Source organism: Dreissena polymorpha, chromosome 13, assembly GCF_020536995.1.
Source record: "Dreissena polymorpha isolate Duluth1 chromosome 13, UMN_Dpol_1.0, whole genome shotgun sequence".
Taxonomy (NCBI): Eukaryota; Metazoa; Mollusca; class Bivalvia; order Myida; family Dreissenidae; genus Dreissena; species Dreissena polymorpha.
The window spans coordinates 53,232,416-53,248,278 of record NC_068367.1 but is presented as its reverse complement, the minus strand read 5'-3'; positions in this window follow the sequence as shown (position 1 = coordinate 53,248,278).

Here is a 15,863-nt window from a genome sequence, read left to right as displayed (position 1 = left end):
CGCGTCATTTTTGATGCTTTAATTTGAACTTAAAAAGGAAGATTAATATAGATCATTTGCATATGAATAATTGTAAACATGATGAATAACATTTGTAGACATGTTAAAAGTTTGAAAAATGACACCATAATGGTAACAAATGTAGATTATAATTAAATAAAACATTGAATGTGTACTGAACTAGATGTAAAATAATACTCAAACTGCGTTGTACACTCTGCTTAAGAAACTCAGCATGATACTATATCGACATGTATTGCATTTTTATGATCAATTGTTATTTTGATGTATAGTATGCACAGTGTAACTCATGCCATCAATTTAGTACTTGTACACATGATGTTACAATATCGTGATGTAATACCATATTTTAACAGAAAAAAACAACACGCTATTAAAACAACGTTAGATTAGCTTGAAAACGAACACGGAACAAATATTTAAAAAACAAATATTCTAACGACATTGGCATTACTATTAAATTTTTGCTTTTGTTCACATTAACAACACATGATTATACACAAATTGATTGAAGTACATAGATGGACAAATTTTATTGTTTTAAAAAGTAAAACCCCGCATCTGCATGTACAGTAACTACTTACATGTATAGAACAAATGAATAGTAATGGGTCGCTAACACCCTTTTTTGAACGATTCTTTTTGTAAGAAAAACACGTAAAAAAATAAATTTGTAAGCACTAAAAATGAATCTTTTGATACAATTGAATGACTGGAAGCTCTCTGACTGGTTTAAATCAACATACTATCAAGTAAAATGGAAACAGTAATATTATCAATGAATGTTAAAAGTTTAGGTAATAAAAATAAGCGAAATCAAGTTTTCGAATGGTTAGGGAATAAAACATTTGCGTTGTTCATATTGCAAGAAACACATTCTACCAAAAGCATAGTAGAATCATGGGAACGGGAGTGGAACGGACAAGCCTTTTTAGTGGCACGTAATCAAACAGCGAAGAAGTAGGAATCTTAATTAACGATACAATGCCAGTAAAAATATTAAATTACAACGAAATTATACCGGGTCGTCTTCAGGCCTTAACACTAGAAACTAATTAACCAAGATTTACGATTATTAATATTTATGGACCTAACAATGACGACACCCTTCTTTTCAAAACTCTAGCTAAATTCTTACAAGATACTAACGAAAACATTTTAATCGGGGTGACTTTAATACTGTTTTAGACACTAATTTAGACAAGAAAAACGACCGAGCCGATACACATAAACATTGTTGAGATAACTTACATAAAATTATAGACGAAAATAATTTAATCGATGTTTGGAGAATGCATAACCCTAATAAATGTCAATTTACATGGCACTCCAACGGTAAACCGCCAATTTTCAGCATACTTGACTTTTTTCTTATCACAGATACATTATGCAATATAACAAAACGTTGTCAAATTCAAACAGGATATCAAACAGATCATTCAAGTGTTATATTAAAAATGAATTTCATATCACAGAAACGGGGACCTGATTACTTTAAAATAAACAACAGCCTTCCATTAACATATCCATTAAACTCCAACGGGGTTGTCACGGGGGACCACTTCAAACTCCCATTTAAATTAAACCCCAATGGGAGTTTGACGGAGGCCCCCCGTCTAACTCCAATTTATAAAGAACTCCAATGGGAGTTTGACCGGAGAAGGGAGGGGGGGGATCAGACTTCAATAACAGTTTATACCCATTGCAATATATTCCATTGTATAAAGAGTAAAAGACACCAAACTTTATTAAATAATTGATGTTTTCTTTAAGGTGTCAAAATCAATTTATAATTATTGAATTTTCTTAACTCAGTACGTTACGTTGAATAAAATGTCTTTTTGTAAGAGATTAGACCCACATATTGATATTTCTGGAAAGATGAATTTAAAACGTTCCATAATTTTGAAAGACTCACTGTATAAATAATAAAGTGACTTATCTCGATAATATATTACATTTACCTTTTGATAATCCAAACGTTGCTTTTATCCATTACTGTGATGATAAATACAATCCAGAAAGACAATAACATTGGAAACATACTAATTGTCATTCGGAATTGTATTATTGTGTTGTTTTTTCCCGTTTAACAGTTTTTGAAGTTTGTTGCTTGAAAGTTTGGGTCCGTCTATGATGCGTATATGACTCATATTCGCGAATATGAACGAAACGAGCGAATATGATCGAATATTGGCAATATTGATGCTTTTTCTGCAATGTTTTTATCAACAAATTACAGTTTAATGTAAAATATAATTAAGACTGTTAACATAAATAGAGCAATTTTCTAGCCATTATCATATTTCGAACTCTAAAGTCATGTTCGCGAATATGAACATTGTTTTTAGGCTACACCTGACCAACAATATAACCACGACGACTCCACAATACAAGGTTTACAGTCAACTCGTACCTAAGTCAACTCGTACCTAAGGCAACTCGGTAGTGAAACTATTGATGTGTTAATGGGTTCTAAATGAGTTATGTATGCATAAACACAAATGAGGAATACTTTCAGAGTTTAGTTCAATATTTTGTATTGCCATATTTTCACAAAATAACACATTTTTTTTAACAAATAGTGTTTAAACCAGGTTACATTATCGGCACATTATAACTGACAGTAAAAGTACTTTTGAAAATATATTTTTTAAACTATTATTTTAATTTTAATTAAAATATTAACACACATTATGAAAGCTTTATCATGTACACAAGTAGACATTCATCTATATACTTTTATTTTAATATTTATTTCAATATTAACATACAGTATCAAAGCTTTACAATATGTACACAAGTAGACATACATCTATTTACTTTTATTTTAATATTTACACACATTATCAAAGCTTTAAAATATGTACACTAATATTGTAATTTAATGAATAGGACATTAAGACTGATAGAACTATGAATTATTAAGAATTTAATAATTTGTCATAAAACTATTAATGAAGATCCCGTTACCTATGGTAAACTTATTGCGGACCCAATTATAAGTAAAAAACGTATAACAATAATGTTAACGTGAGTACAAATAATTATATCTTAGTATCATATAAACCGCGTATACATGATTATCATACCTACATGTATTTAAACATTTTTGTACGAAAAGATTTTTAATTTTACAATAATAATCAGTCATAATACAATTTTACAGAATCAATTGTGTATTAAATTAATAATTTAATAAAATTGCCCAACATTATTAAAATTTGAACATGAGTTACGGTTCTACATTAATTAATTAAATATTAAATTGTAAAGCATGACAAATTAAAATATTTATTTAAGTATTCCATACTACAGCCTTATTTCTAGGCAACCCCTATCAGTAAAAGCCTTATCTACCCCTCGATAATCAGTACCCTCATCAGCTCTGAATTACTGACAGATTAGCTGTTTATTGTAATTTTAGGGGTGGGAAATAGGATATGGTGTTTTCAGGTATTGTTACTTTGTTGACTGATTAGGTGACATATGGTTTATTATTACAATTCCAAATTAACAATTAAAGTGATATTATGGGCATGTTTTACTGTTGAATTGAGCTGCACATAATTAACAGGTCAAAAGAATTAGTTTAAATGTGGTTACTGACCAATTATCTGCAACTCATCTTGCTACCAGTTGTTTATAAAATGTATATATTATAATCGATATTTTACATGACTCATCCAGTCCTCTAAGCCGAAATGATCCGTAAAACAAAATAGTGTATTTGTGTCGTATGAACAAAGCTGCACTAAAACTAGATTTAGATTCACATCGTAAATCGAATCTTGTGTGTCGTCAGTTGTCAAAACGAAACCACGGTTGATATTCAAATGCATTATTTTTCTCTTTCCGGGATATTGTTTTAGTATGTTGATGCTGCATTAACAAATATAAGTGTATATGAAGTGAAAACACCAAAAATAAACAACGGTTGCGATAGACACCTATACACTGTAATATTCCTATAATATCACTTTAACATACTAACGTATGAACAATTCAAAATCTTTCATAGCTTATTAAAAAAGTAAAAAATATAAGCTTATATAAAATTTATAACAATTAAATAGAAATTCGAAATTAGAATACAAATAATTAACTAAAACAAAACATGAACGCTGAAAAAGAGCTCTACAAAGACTACATAGACATTTCACAAATGTCACGAAAAACCACTTAAATGTTCACTCGATCTTAACAGAATAAATCAAAGACCTATAGATAACACAGATTGGAAACTCTCGTCTTCGCGATAGCGATATGCGATAATATCTAACGGCGGACGCGGGTCACGTGACATCAATTTTGGAGATGTCGGTGTACCTGTAGATTCTTCCCTGTTCCAGCTACTGTCAGCCATTTTGTGTTAAAGCAATCAATTATGGGCAAAGTCGGTCGCCGCAAACAGACATATTGAATTTTTTTTTGTGTAAATAAAAATAAGTTTTTATTTTCTTTGTTGATAATGCTTCAGGTTTTGGTAGTTATTATTCTTATGTATTATTAATTTATCGGAATTTGAAAGAGAACAATGGATTTGTTCATTTTCGATCATTTTTGAAAAATTGAAAGGCCCAAACGATTTTTGTCAAAAACTTCTTCATTTCTCATCACAGATTGATTAAGTAAGATGGTTTTGCTAGGTGAGATGTTAATCTAGGTATGATTTATAAAAAAGTAGACGAAAATAAGGCATTTTAAAGGATTTTGCCTTTGTACAATTTTATACTGTTATTTTATTCAATCATTTTCACACCTGTCGCCAAAGTGGTTTGTTTCTTTTTAAAAAACTTTACTATTTCTCATCCCAAATCGGTGAAGTATGATTTTTATGCTAGGAGAGATGTTAATCTAAGTATAAATTACAAAAACGTAGAAGAAAATGTTCAATTTAAAGGATTTGGCCTTATACAATGTGGGTACAATTTTAAGCTCTTTTTCTCTGTTGTACACGATTGCTGTCAAACGTGTTTTTGTTCTTTTTGATAAACCTTTTCATTTTTCATCCCAAATAGATAAAGTCAGATTTTTATGCTTGGTGATATGTTTATCTAGGTTTGAATTAAACAAACTGGAGGAAAATGTTCATTGTAAAGGATTTTGGCCTTGTACAAAGTTGGTACAATTTTTAGCTCTTATACCCTATTGTACACACCTGTCGTCAAACGTGCTTTGGTTCATTGTGAAAAACTTTGTCATTTTTCATACAAACATAACCTCTCCTTCAGTTCGCTAATTGATCCGACAATTAACACGCGCGTGAAATGTTTGTTTTCTTTTCTTTTCGCGAAATCCTAGTCCATGACACTTAGAGCTTTTATAAATTAGTGAAAACAATAAAAATATATGTGAAGGTATCTTAACCGAAGTAGAATGTTATGGTGCCTTAAAAGAAATGAAAAATGACATGAGCCCTGGCTCAGATGGACTTACAGTAGAATTTTATAAAATCTTTTGGGATGACATTAAAAAAACTTTCATCGAATCAATAAACTATTCATTTATACACGGACATCTAACTGACTTTCAAAAACAAATCATTATATTATTGATCTCTAAACCTAACAAGGATACCACTATTTTAACAAATTGGCGACCAATATCATTACTTAATGTAAACTACAAAATAGCTACAAAAGCCATCGCTAATAGAATAAAAACAAGGGACAAAATTGTCACAAAACCAGGTTTTCATTGTGAAAAAAAAATCTGATAAAGGGAGAAAACTCAAACTGAACTTTTGAAATGAACAAACAAAATTAACCCCCTTTGTAAGTTTGTTTAAAAAAAATCTATTTTTAGTCGTGGCGACCTTGACATTGGAGATATTGACGTGATTCTTTCGTGCGACACACCGTCCCATGATGGTGAACAAATGTGCCAAATGATTTTAAAATCTGACAATGAATGACATAGTTATGGCCAGGACAAGCTCATTTATGGCCATTTTTGACCTTTGAACTCAAAGTGTGACCTTGACCTTGGAGATATCGACGTAATTATTTCGCGCGACACACCGTCCAATGATGGTGAACAAATGTGCCAAATGATTTTAAAATCTTACAATGAACGACATAGTTATGGCCCGGACAAGCTTGTTCCGCCCGCCCGCCAGCCCGCCAGCCCGCCAGCCAGCCAGCCAGCCAGCCAGCCAGCCAGCCAGCCAGCCAGCCAGCCAGCCCGCCCGCATTCGCCAATCTAATAACCAGTTTTTTCCTTCGGAAAACCTGGTTAAAAACCATATCTTCAATTATAGCACCTTCACAAACAGGTTTCATAAAAGGGAGATAAATTGGGGAGAATGTCAGACTAATTTTTGAAATAATCGAATACCTTGAAAACAAACACATGCCCGGTCTTTGATTTTTTTTCAGATTTTGAAAAGGCATATGATACTTCAAATCATGAATTTATGTTTAAGTGTTTGCAATATTTTAATTTCGGCGATGATCTTATCCGTTGGGTAAAGCTGTTTTTACCATGATATAAGTAGTATTATTATGAACAATGGCTACATGTCGGAAAGTTTTAAAACAAAAAATGGCATTAGGCAAGGTTGTCTTCTCTCATCGTCACTGTTTGTAATATGTATCGAAATACTGTCTAATTATATTGAAAAAGAACAGAATATTAGGGGTATTGTTGTGAATAATGTACAAATAAAACAGTCGTTCTTCGCAGACGACGCAACCTTTTTCAACAACGGTGCACACAATTCGTTTGAAAATTTGGTCAATGTAATCACACAATTTGTCTGGATTAAACCTTAACAATTCAAAATCAACAGTTTTAAGAGTAGGGCTATTCAAGAATACTACAATCCGGATTTGCAATGATCACAAATTTATTTAGACATCGGAATCTGCAAACACTCTTTGGTTATCCTTTTATAATTGTAAAATAAAAAATATGTTCATGAACTTAGAACCCAAATTATGTGCATTCAGTAATTGTCTTAAACAATGGCACCACAGAAAATTGACCTTACTAGGGAAAATTACAGTAATAAAAACATTCGCTTTACCAAAAACTAGTATATCCATTCACTGTATTACCGAACCCTCCTTAACACACCATACAAAAAATAACTAAGGACATTTTTAACTTCTTATGGGACGGTAAACCCGACAAAATAAAACGCAGCAAAATCATAATGAATTATACAAATGGAGGCCTTAAATTAACAGACATTGAAATGTTCCTAAATTCTATAAAGGGATCATGGGTTAAACGAATACTTACAGAAAATAATAGTATGTGGGAGTGTATGTATGATGCAATCCTACAAAAATACGGAGGAGAATTACTATTTGAATCAAATTTACAAACACAAGATATTGAGCATATATGTAAAGACAACGAATTTCTAAAAAACATAATTCAAGGATGGAATACGTGTAAAAATTGCTATAAACACAACTTCAGCAAACATATTATATGGAATAATAGTAAAATAAAAATTGAAAATAAAACTTTGTACTGGAAAGATTGGCATGACAAAGGAATCGTATTTGTTGATCAATTAATTGACTTTCGCGTGAAGAAATTTTTATAGCTTTACTGATTTCAAATATATCTATAATTCATCAGACAATGACTTTCTTAAATACAATAGTCTTATAAATAAAATACCTAAAGACATATTGGAACTTGTAGACGAGCGTTTTTTAACAGGATCAAGAAAAAAATCATTACTAGATGCAATCAAAACATCGTACCAACCAACTAAATTTTTAAACAATGTTCAGCTGTCTGAAATAAAAAATACAAATTCGAATGCGGAAAAAAGATGGCAAAATATTTTTCAAAATAAAGAGTTAAATTGGGCAAAGATATACACGCTAGTGTTCAAAACTTGCATGGATACAAATTTAAGATGCTTCCAATATAAATGTATTATGCGTCTAACTGCTACGAATACATATCTCTTTCGGTGCAAACTAACGAGCTCTTACTTATGTGATCTGTGCAATGAATACGATGAAGATATTAAACACTTGTTTTGGAAATGCCGAGTAGCACAACATTTATGGAACAGATTAGCGGACTACATGTATGATAAAGGCATTTTATTAAATTTTAACTACGAATTAATTAGTTTTGGACAGATGAAATATAATAAAAACATGCAAACTATTAATTTCATCATTTATTTAACAAAAAATTATATATTTAAATTGAAAAGAATGCACCAACCTTCTGATTTCAAAAATTTCCTTATATTCCTAAAATTACGCTTTGATATAGAACAAGAAATAGCCCTAAAAAACGATAATCTCGAACAATTTAATACAATTTATCAGATATTTCTTGACGGTCAGTTTTGAGCTTCCAGCTTCTTCTGTATTTTATATTTCTTTCTTACTTTTACTTTTTGTTTGTTTAAAAAATAAATTGTATTGTTATCTTTTTGAAGGAATTTTTTTTTACACTGTATGTATATGTACATGTATAATGTTTTTTTTAGTGATATTAAAAAAAAAAAAATATTCAATTTTATTCATCTTAAAAGTTATCAAACCACCAATACCATTCCAAAACAGTTGCTGCACCTCGAACATAGTCACATAACACATATTTTTATGTTTTTTTTTTGTAGAATAACTAACAGAAGCTGGTCACCATTTAACAATTTAACTACTTTTTGATTTTATCGATTAACAGCTAATACACTTTGTTGTCAGCTTCGCCGATTATTTCGCTGATAAAAACACATAAATATTTATTACGCAAATGTCATTGCATCCACCAAAAAGCTTCTGTCTGATATTTTGTGATAAAATACAATGTTATTATATAACTGACGGATAAAACAAATTAACTCTTCCCACATGCTGTTATATCGGGTCATGTTCCGAAAGCATAATTTTTGGCAGATGCTTAAATGAGATTAGCATACTACTTTGCACTATTTACTGATTTATAATTAACTATTTTGAGCAGGCATGACGCTAAGAAAAAAAAAGACAAAAGATTCGATTTGTTTCAGAGATTTAAACAAGGACAAATGGAGGTTTTAGACAAATCAGCAGTTCTGAAAATAAGCTTATTCTATGAACCGTTAACTTACTTTAAATATAACATGCACGAATAATCAAAAATAATTGTTAATAATCAAGTGTATACAATTTTTATTTCAGCACACGCCACATTTACAGTTTACTGTACACAATAGGTAAGTGCATCTTTAAATAATTGAAAATAATTACATTTAAATCTACAAAATGGATTAATTGAATGTTATAATTCAATTGTCAATCGTATTTGTTCATTACACATGTGTTAACGATTTTGCTTGAATAATTTTATTTCTCATATATTTCGCAATGCCTCTTAGTAATAACTTATGAACATTTCATGCAACTGATAGATTGCAACCTCGAATCACAATCAAATTATTATGTTGTAAATGATAAATAAAACAGTATGGAATCCGCGTTTGTCCCTAAGTTTCAATACAAACCTTAATCAAAAACGCGACACATCAAATATTCTTTTTTTATATTTCATATGTGAAATGTTATAAACACATCGATCCATGAAGAAGTCGTCATGATGTAGCATTTATAATATGTGCAGTACTATTGATCAATTAATGTTTACGAATCAGTCAATGCCTTTTATTTTCTTAAATGATGTCTGAAAAAAGTGTGATTTTTGTGCAGATTGTTTTGAATAATTCTTTCAAATGAATTCAATTTAACAGACATATGTTACCGAAATCTTTTTTCATGGTTAATGTCTTCGAGTCTCCAAAGGTGTGAAACTATTATCTCGCAGCATAAGGCATAGGTGACCTTAAGTGGTGTGCTAGACATTTGAAACTTCCCTTAAGTTCTTCCAGCGTTTGGTGTTTTCATAACGTCACTTATGGAGAAAAATGTTTCATAAGCACAACTTATAACTATTGCATGGTGAAGCAATGCCTTTACTGAACAAATACAAAGATTAAACAACTCAAGAATTTTCGCTTAATGAAAATGTAACTAGATTTTCCGAATGAATATTTGGCTAACATTACAATGCCGTACACATTTATAATAATGCAATGCATTGTACTATTATGTATTTAAATGATAAAGAGAATGTCAATATTACACAGTATTACCAATCCAATTTTATTTTGATCAGTGGAGCGTTTTGCTGATACCGAAGTTATGTTTTTTAATGTAACCTATATTAAGCAGTTGTTTAATTTCGGTTCAAACGGTAATAACAATGTTCACTAAATGCGCACTCTTCTTTAATAATAGATAATATAATTCATTGTCAACACGATTTATACAGGCAGCTGCGATCCAGTGACGAATCTTTGTAAAAGAATTATTGTTTTTAAAAGTTAAAATACAGTGTTTTAGTCGGAATAATTCAATTAATTCTTCAACGCATTAGCCCATTTGGTCTCGCAATATTTACGCAAGCAAACATAGATAAACTGTAATCTTCTCTATGCTTGTTTGTGGTTAATACGTGTTTGAGGCAAACAGTGGTTCACTACAGTGTGTGTAGTGGGACTTGATTTTGGCTCATGGTATACAAAGGGCATTAGTGGATACACCCATTTATTTATAGAAGTTGATCAATGCTTTTTGTGACGAAAAGAACAATAGACAGGACATTATCATGTTCCAAATATAACAAAACAAGTATGAAATACTACCAACTATGAAGGAAACAAGTATCAGCTTAATCCACACACATTTCATAATACAATATAATACAAATTATAATAGGAACACTATTTTAGCTCACCAAGTACTTAAAGGGACCGTCAACCAGATTGACGAAAAAAGAAAAATTCTAAAGTATCGTATTTTTTTACAATTATTAGTTTATATTGATTTAAAAATCACGACTGGTGTATTACATTACTTGAAAAAAGTTCATATTTTCAGTATATTCGGTAATACAATTTCGCGATGTGAAATCTAAAGTACATCGCGAAAAAAGGTGACATAACGATAAACACACTATAAATAACGCAAGTAGATTGATCATTTTATATATAAAATATAAACAATTAACTGCGCATGCAAAATTTGTATTCCTGGGTTTACCACGTGACGATGATGATCAATCTACTTGCGTTTTTTATAGTTAACTGGTAGATACCTGGTACACATAACCAGTAAACATTTAACCAAATATACTGAAAATATGAAAACTTAACAACTTTTTTGAAGTAATGTAATATACCAGTCGTGATATTTTAATCAATATAAACTAATACTTGTTAAAAAATACGGTATTTTACAACTTTTCTTGTTTTCGTCAATCTGGTTGACGGTCCCTTTAATGTGCATTAATGTATACATTAAGTGGGTTTTTTTATTGTTTTTTTTTTTAAAATAAATTGTTGAATGTGATATCATAACAATTTATTTAATCAAATAACATTTGCACACAAATTTCTTTTTACCCAAGAATGTATAATTTGGTACGTTTATACTCAAAAGTTAGCTGTCAGTTCGGTCATTGGGATTGTAACAGATACATACGTGTTAGAATCGTTAACACAAAACACAAATAAGTATACAAATGGCATTGCCATTTTTAAATACGATAAGTTTCGAGGGACTAATACATTTTTCCGCACACTACTGGTGCTTAAAACAGGTTATTTTGGAAATATAGTATTGCCCCCAAGACAACCGTAACAGAAATCGTCATCGGAATCAGTGTCTTTAAAATATATGTATATTGCTGTTTGCCATAAAATGACTTTAACCCTTCCCAAAAATGGGAATTTCGTAATAACGCCTGCGCATGTGATTTCATTGTTTGAATTTGCGATTTGTTTTATTGTAACAAGTCATTGACAGATTATTTGTTATGAAATGATCATCTGTCATGTAACTAAACTGACGGACTTTTTCTTTATCTTAGAAGCTTAAGAGTTTTCTATTGAATTATTTACATTTCACATGTATCTTATAGCTCTTTAGTATGTTTAACCAGTGGCAAATATTTAATTAAGCACGCGCATTTTGTTTGCTATCTTGCTTTAACATGACGTTACGAACAGTTGCGTGCTATAATACGGGACTCAACTAGCGATATAAACTAGTTTGATGTTGATCATTTTAATATTCGTGTTTTCGTATTTAAAGAACGAAACATGCGATCTTATTTTCCGCAAACATGGTTGAAGACGTAATTTGCATTTGAAGTGTTATTAACCTAAATGCTCCAGATTTCGTCTTTAAAGCATTGATGTAGATTAGTTGTCGAAATGAGAGCATTTTAAATCACCAGTTTGCTCTAGGGTTCCAACTTAAATTTCTTTCATAAACAAACAGTAATTGCTAGCAAACTAAGATTGTTTGCGTGATTGTGTTCTTGCCAAAGAAATTGTTATGGAGTTTAAAGTTATTTCATTGTCAATTAACTAAATGCCGTTTCCCTATATTTCAATACACACTTTAACCAAATAGTTGAGATCGATGTTTTCTAGAATGATTCCGAACAATGTCATAGTTATCGTAGTCGTTCAACAGTCAACACATATTATTAACAACAAAGAACAATACATGCAAAACACAACGTTGAGGGCTAAAACCCATTTAACAAGTTTTTCTAGCAAATCAAATGATTCAACATGTTAACCATTATTATAATATTAAGCTCAAAAGTGTTGGCATGTTTCTACCTATGGCCGATGTATGATAGTTTTCTGAAAAAAAGATAAATATCTTTAAACGCCAAATAAAAGGATTTAAACATATACTATTAAACATAACATTGTTTGGTATGTCTGTAAATGGTTACCTATTGACGCTGTATTAATTTGTTCTTTTAAGATACTCACTGACTTGTAATTAACCCATTTATGCCTAGCGTCTAAAAAAAGACCTTGGCAAAGAGCGTAGACCGAGATGAGACGCCGCTGCGCTGTTTGCTTAAAGGAATTTCTGTAAGAAATATTCTAAATATAGAAATACAAATACTAGACATCCCTAATTTTGGAAATAAATTGATCCAATTTAGAAGGAAGGAAGAGTCCACTAGGCATAAATGGGTTAAAAAATGGATACATTCAATTGATAGTACAAGTGGCTGCGTTCCATATAAACGTCACCAGCAAGTTATAATAACCTTTAATGCGACATTAAATGCACAGACCGACTTAGACGGAATATAAATCAATTTGTAGATACAATATTATGTAAAACGTTCAACGTCGATTTATATATTTTATCAGCAAGTGGCAAGGGACTCGTTTATAAAAATACCTCTACAAAATTATTGAAAACGTGTATGGACTTGGGATGTAATTAAGTGTTTTTGTAATGATTCAAATTCCAATAAAATTACTTTTGAATACTAGTGTTATTAGAGTCTTGACCAATTACGGTTATTTCGAAGAAGTGTGTAGTATACCTGATATATTTGTAATCGTGGCTTGCTTGTGGCTGATGTACTATATTTCCCTGATTTGACAAACGCATCAGATCATTTCTTATAAACTAATTATGGAGGGGTGTCCGAAGAATTATGATTGAATACTACTCTTTAAAACCGTGTCGTGCACCCAATGCATATGTTTTAAGTGGAGCGGACATCAATGAATCGGGTAATTTTTCTTATACATGGTCTAGTCTTCGTCATCTGAAATAAATGAACATCATCTATGAGAAGCAATCGATCCACATATTCAGAAATGACTGATATAAACATTGTGCGCCTTGAAATTAAACGGTACACTTCTGATTGTCAGAAGAAAAATACAAATCTTTCAAAATTTGGACTCGTAAATAGCATGAAGCAAACATTTGAAATATACAAAACTACCATTGAAAAAAGGAAGACAAAATCGCATATTATTTATAGATAAAGGTATGCATGCATACAGGTGTAAATTTTGTTTAATAAGTAAACGAATGTTTTTTTCTTTCTTTTTTTGTTTTTGTAAAAAAAAGAGAAAATATATGTTAATTGTTATACATGTATGGGTTATGATTTCAATTATGTTTGTATACATAAATATGAAACTTGTATCCATAAAATATATTCATGTTTTTTTTTGTTTTCTTTTTTGTTCTTATTTAAAACATGTGTTGTGAATGAATGTTGAATAACTAATATGTCTATACGCACCCTACAAGTACGTGTTTATGTATGTTGCTTGAATTTTACGTGAATAGTATATGAATGTATGTATTACAATAAATGTGATATATGTAATGAAACAACACTGGGTTACCTATGATGTGAAGTAGTCAGGTTTGGCCAAAAATATAATTGCATATACATGTACAAATTAAATACAAAGCATCGGATATAACATTAAATCCATATATGATCAATATACGGCAATATTTAGATTACACTCGCATACTTTAGACTTGCAAAATATATGCATTAAACAGATTAAAAACAGTTTTTCATAGCTTGTTTATACAAACACCAATCTCTTCACAAAAATGACATTTATTTAAGAAAATAAATTGTAGAAATAAATATATAAAATGGGTATATTACTTTAAGGACGTTTAAGGCACATACTATTATCATTTTGCTATAGTAATCCTGCAAAATAACCCCCAAAATAAACGTAAATAATCATAATAAGGACCTTTGTTATTGGGATTGACTGCAGGAACAGTTTCTCCTGCGTGATGTTGTTTCATCTACAAAAATAAAATAGATAGTAAAAGCCTAAGTCATGCTGTTTGAGTTTCTTTTCTTGGCCCAATAGAGTCCTAAATAAATGACGTGCGAAACATCAGATAATTCCATGACATTTGGGTTCAAACTTTATCATTGTAAGCAAATCAAGTCCTGCTATTATTTCAACATGTCCCTCAGTTCCAGAATTCCCCTTAATTCAATCCAACAGTTCACCGATAGATTGACGAAAATAGCTATAAACGAATACATTGTTTTAATGAAATAAAAATAAGTACATTCACAACATCGTTGTAAGCCATACCCGACTAGAGCGCAAAATGTACACACACTTATCATGGCGTCTTTATTATCGCCATCACCATCATCATTTTAAATGAAGTCGTGACTGCATAAGACGTGATCATGATTATAACCACCATCATCTTCTTCAAAATGACCTACTTCTCAACCACTTGAAATGATTGGTGTCGGTATCCATTCACAAGAAAAATTGTCATGCATGTTGACGACACAAATACGTACAAAGCAACTTGTTCAAACATGTAATGCTTATTTGGCACTACACTCAGTTTCAAGGTTGGTGGACCTATATCTAAATACAGTCTCGTAGACAATAAATACGGTCTATGAAAAATATCATTGAATTTAAATATACATTAGCAGTGCTTATCAGTATTTTGATCAAAATATAATTTGTATATAGCATGCACTATATGCTTGCACGTTTAATATTAACTTGAAATCCATGGTGTACCAGCCTATTACAATGTTAAAGCGTTTACGTTTTAATATACGTTCTCATTTATGCCGCTATTTTTGTACTGGTTTCATTAGTTATTGTATGTGTTTTTGTATCTATAATTTCATTATGTTGCGAAAGGGCTATAAATAAATTATTAAAAAACAAAACAAACAAATTGTTTAGAAAGCACATTAATTAAAAACTAATTTTAATGAAAATAAAAGCAAACACACTACTTTGATATATTTTGAGAAAAAAAAAAGTTATACCAGATAGATAGGCTGTCTGCAAAAAGTAAATTTGAAAAATAAAAATTAATTACGTTTTTTTTTAACCTCCTTTTTAAATGTTGTTCATAATTGTAGTTATCTTTAATCCACCATCACGATAGTCAATCCCTTTGAGAGGTTTGTGCAAGGCGATAATAAAAGTTATCATTCGAATATTTCAGCAACCATTCGCG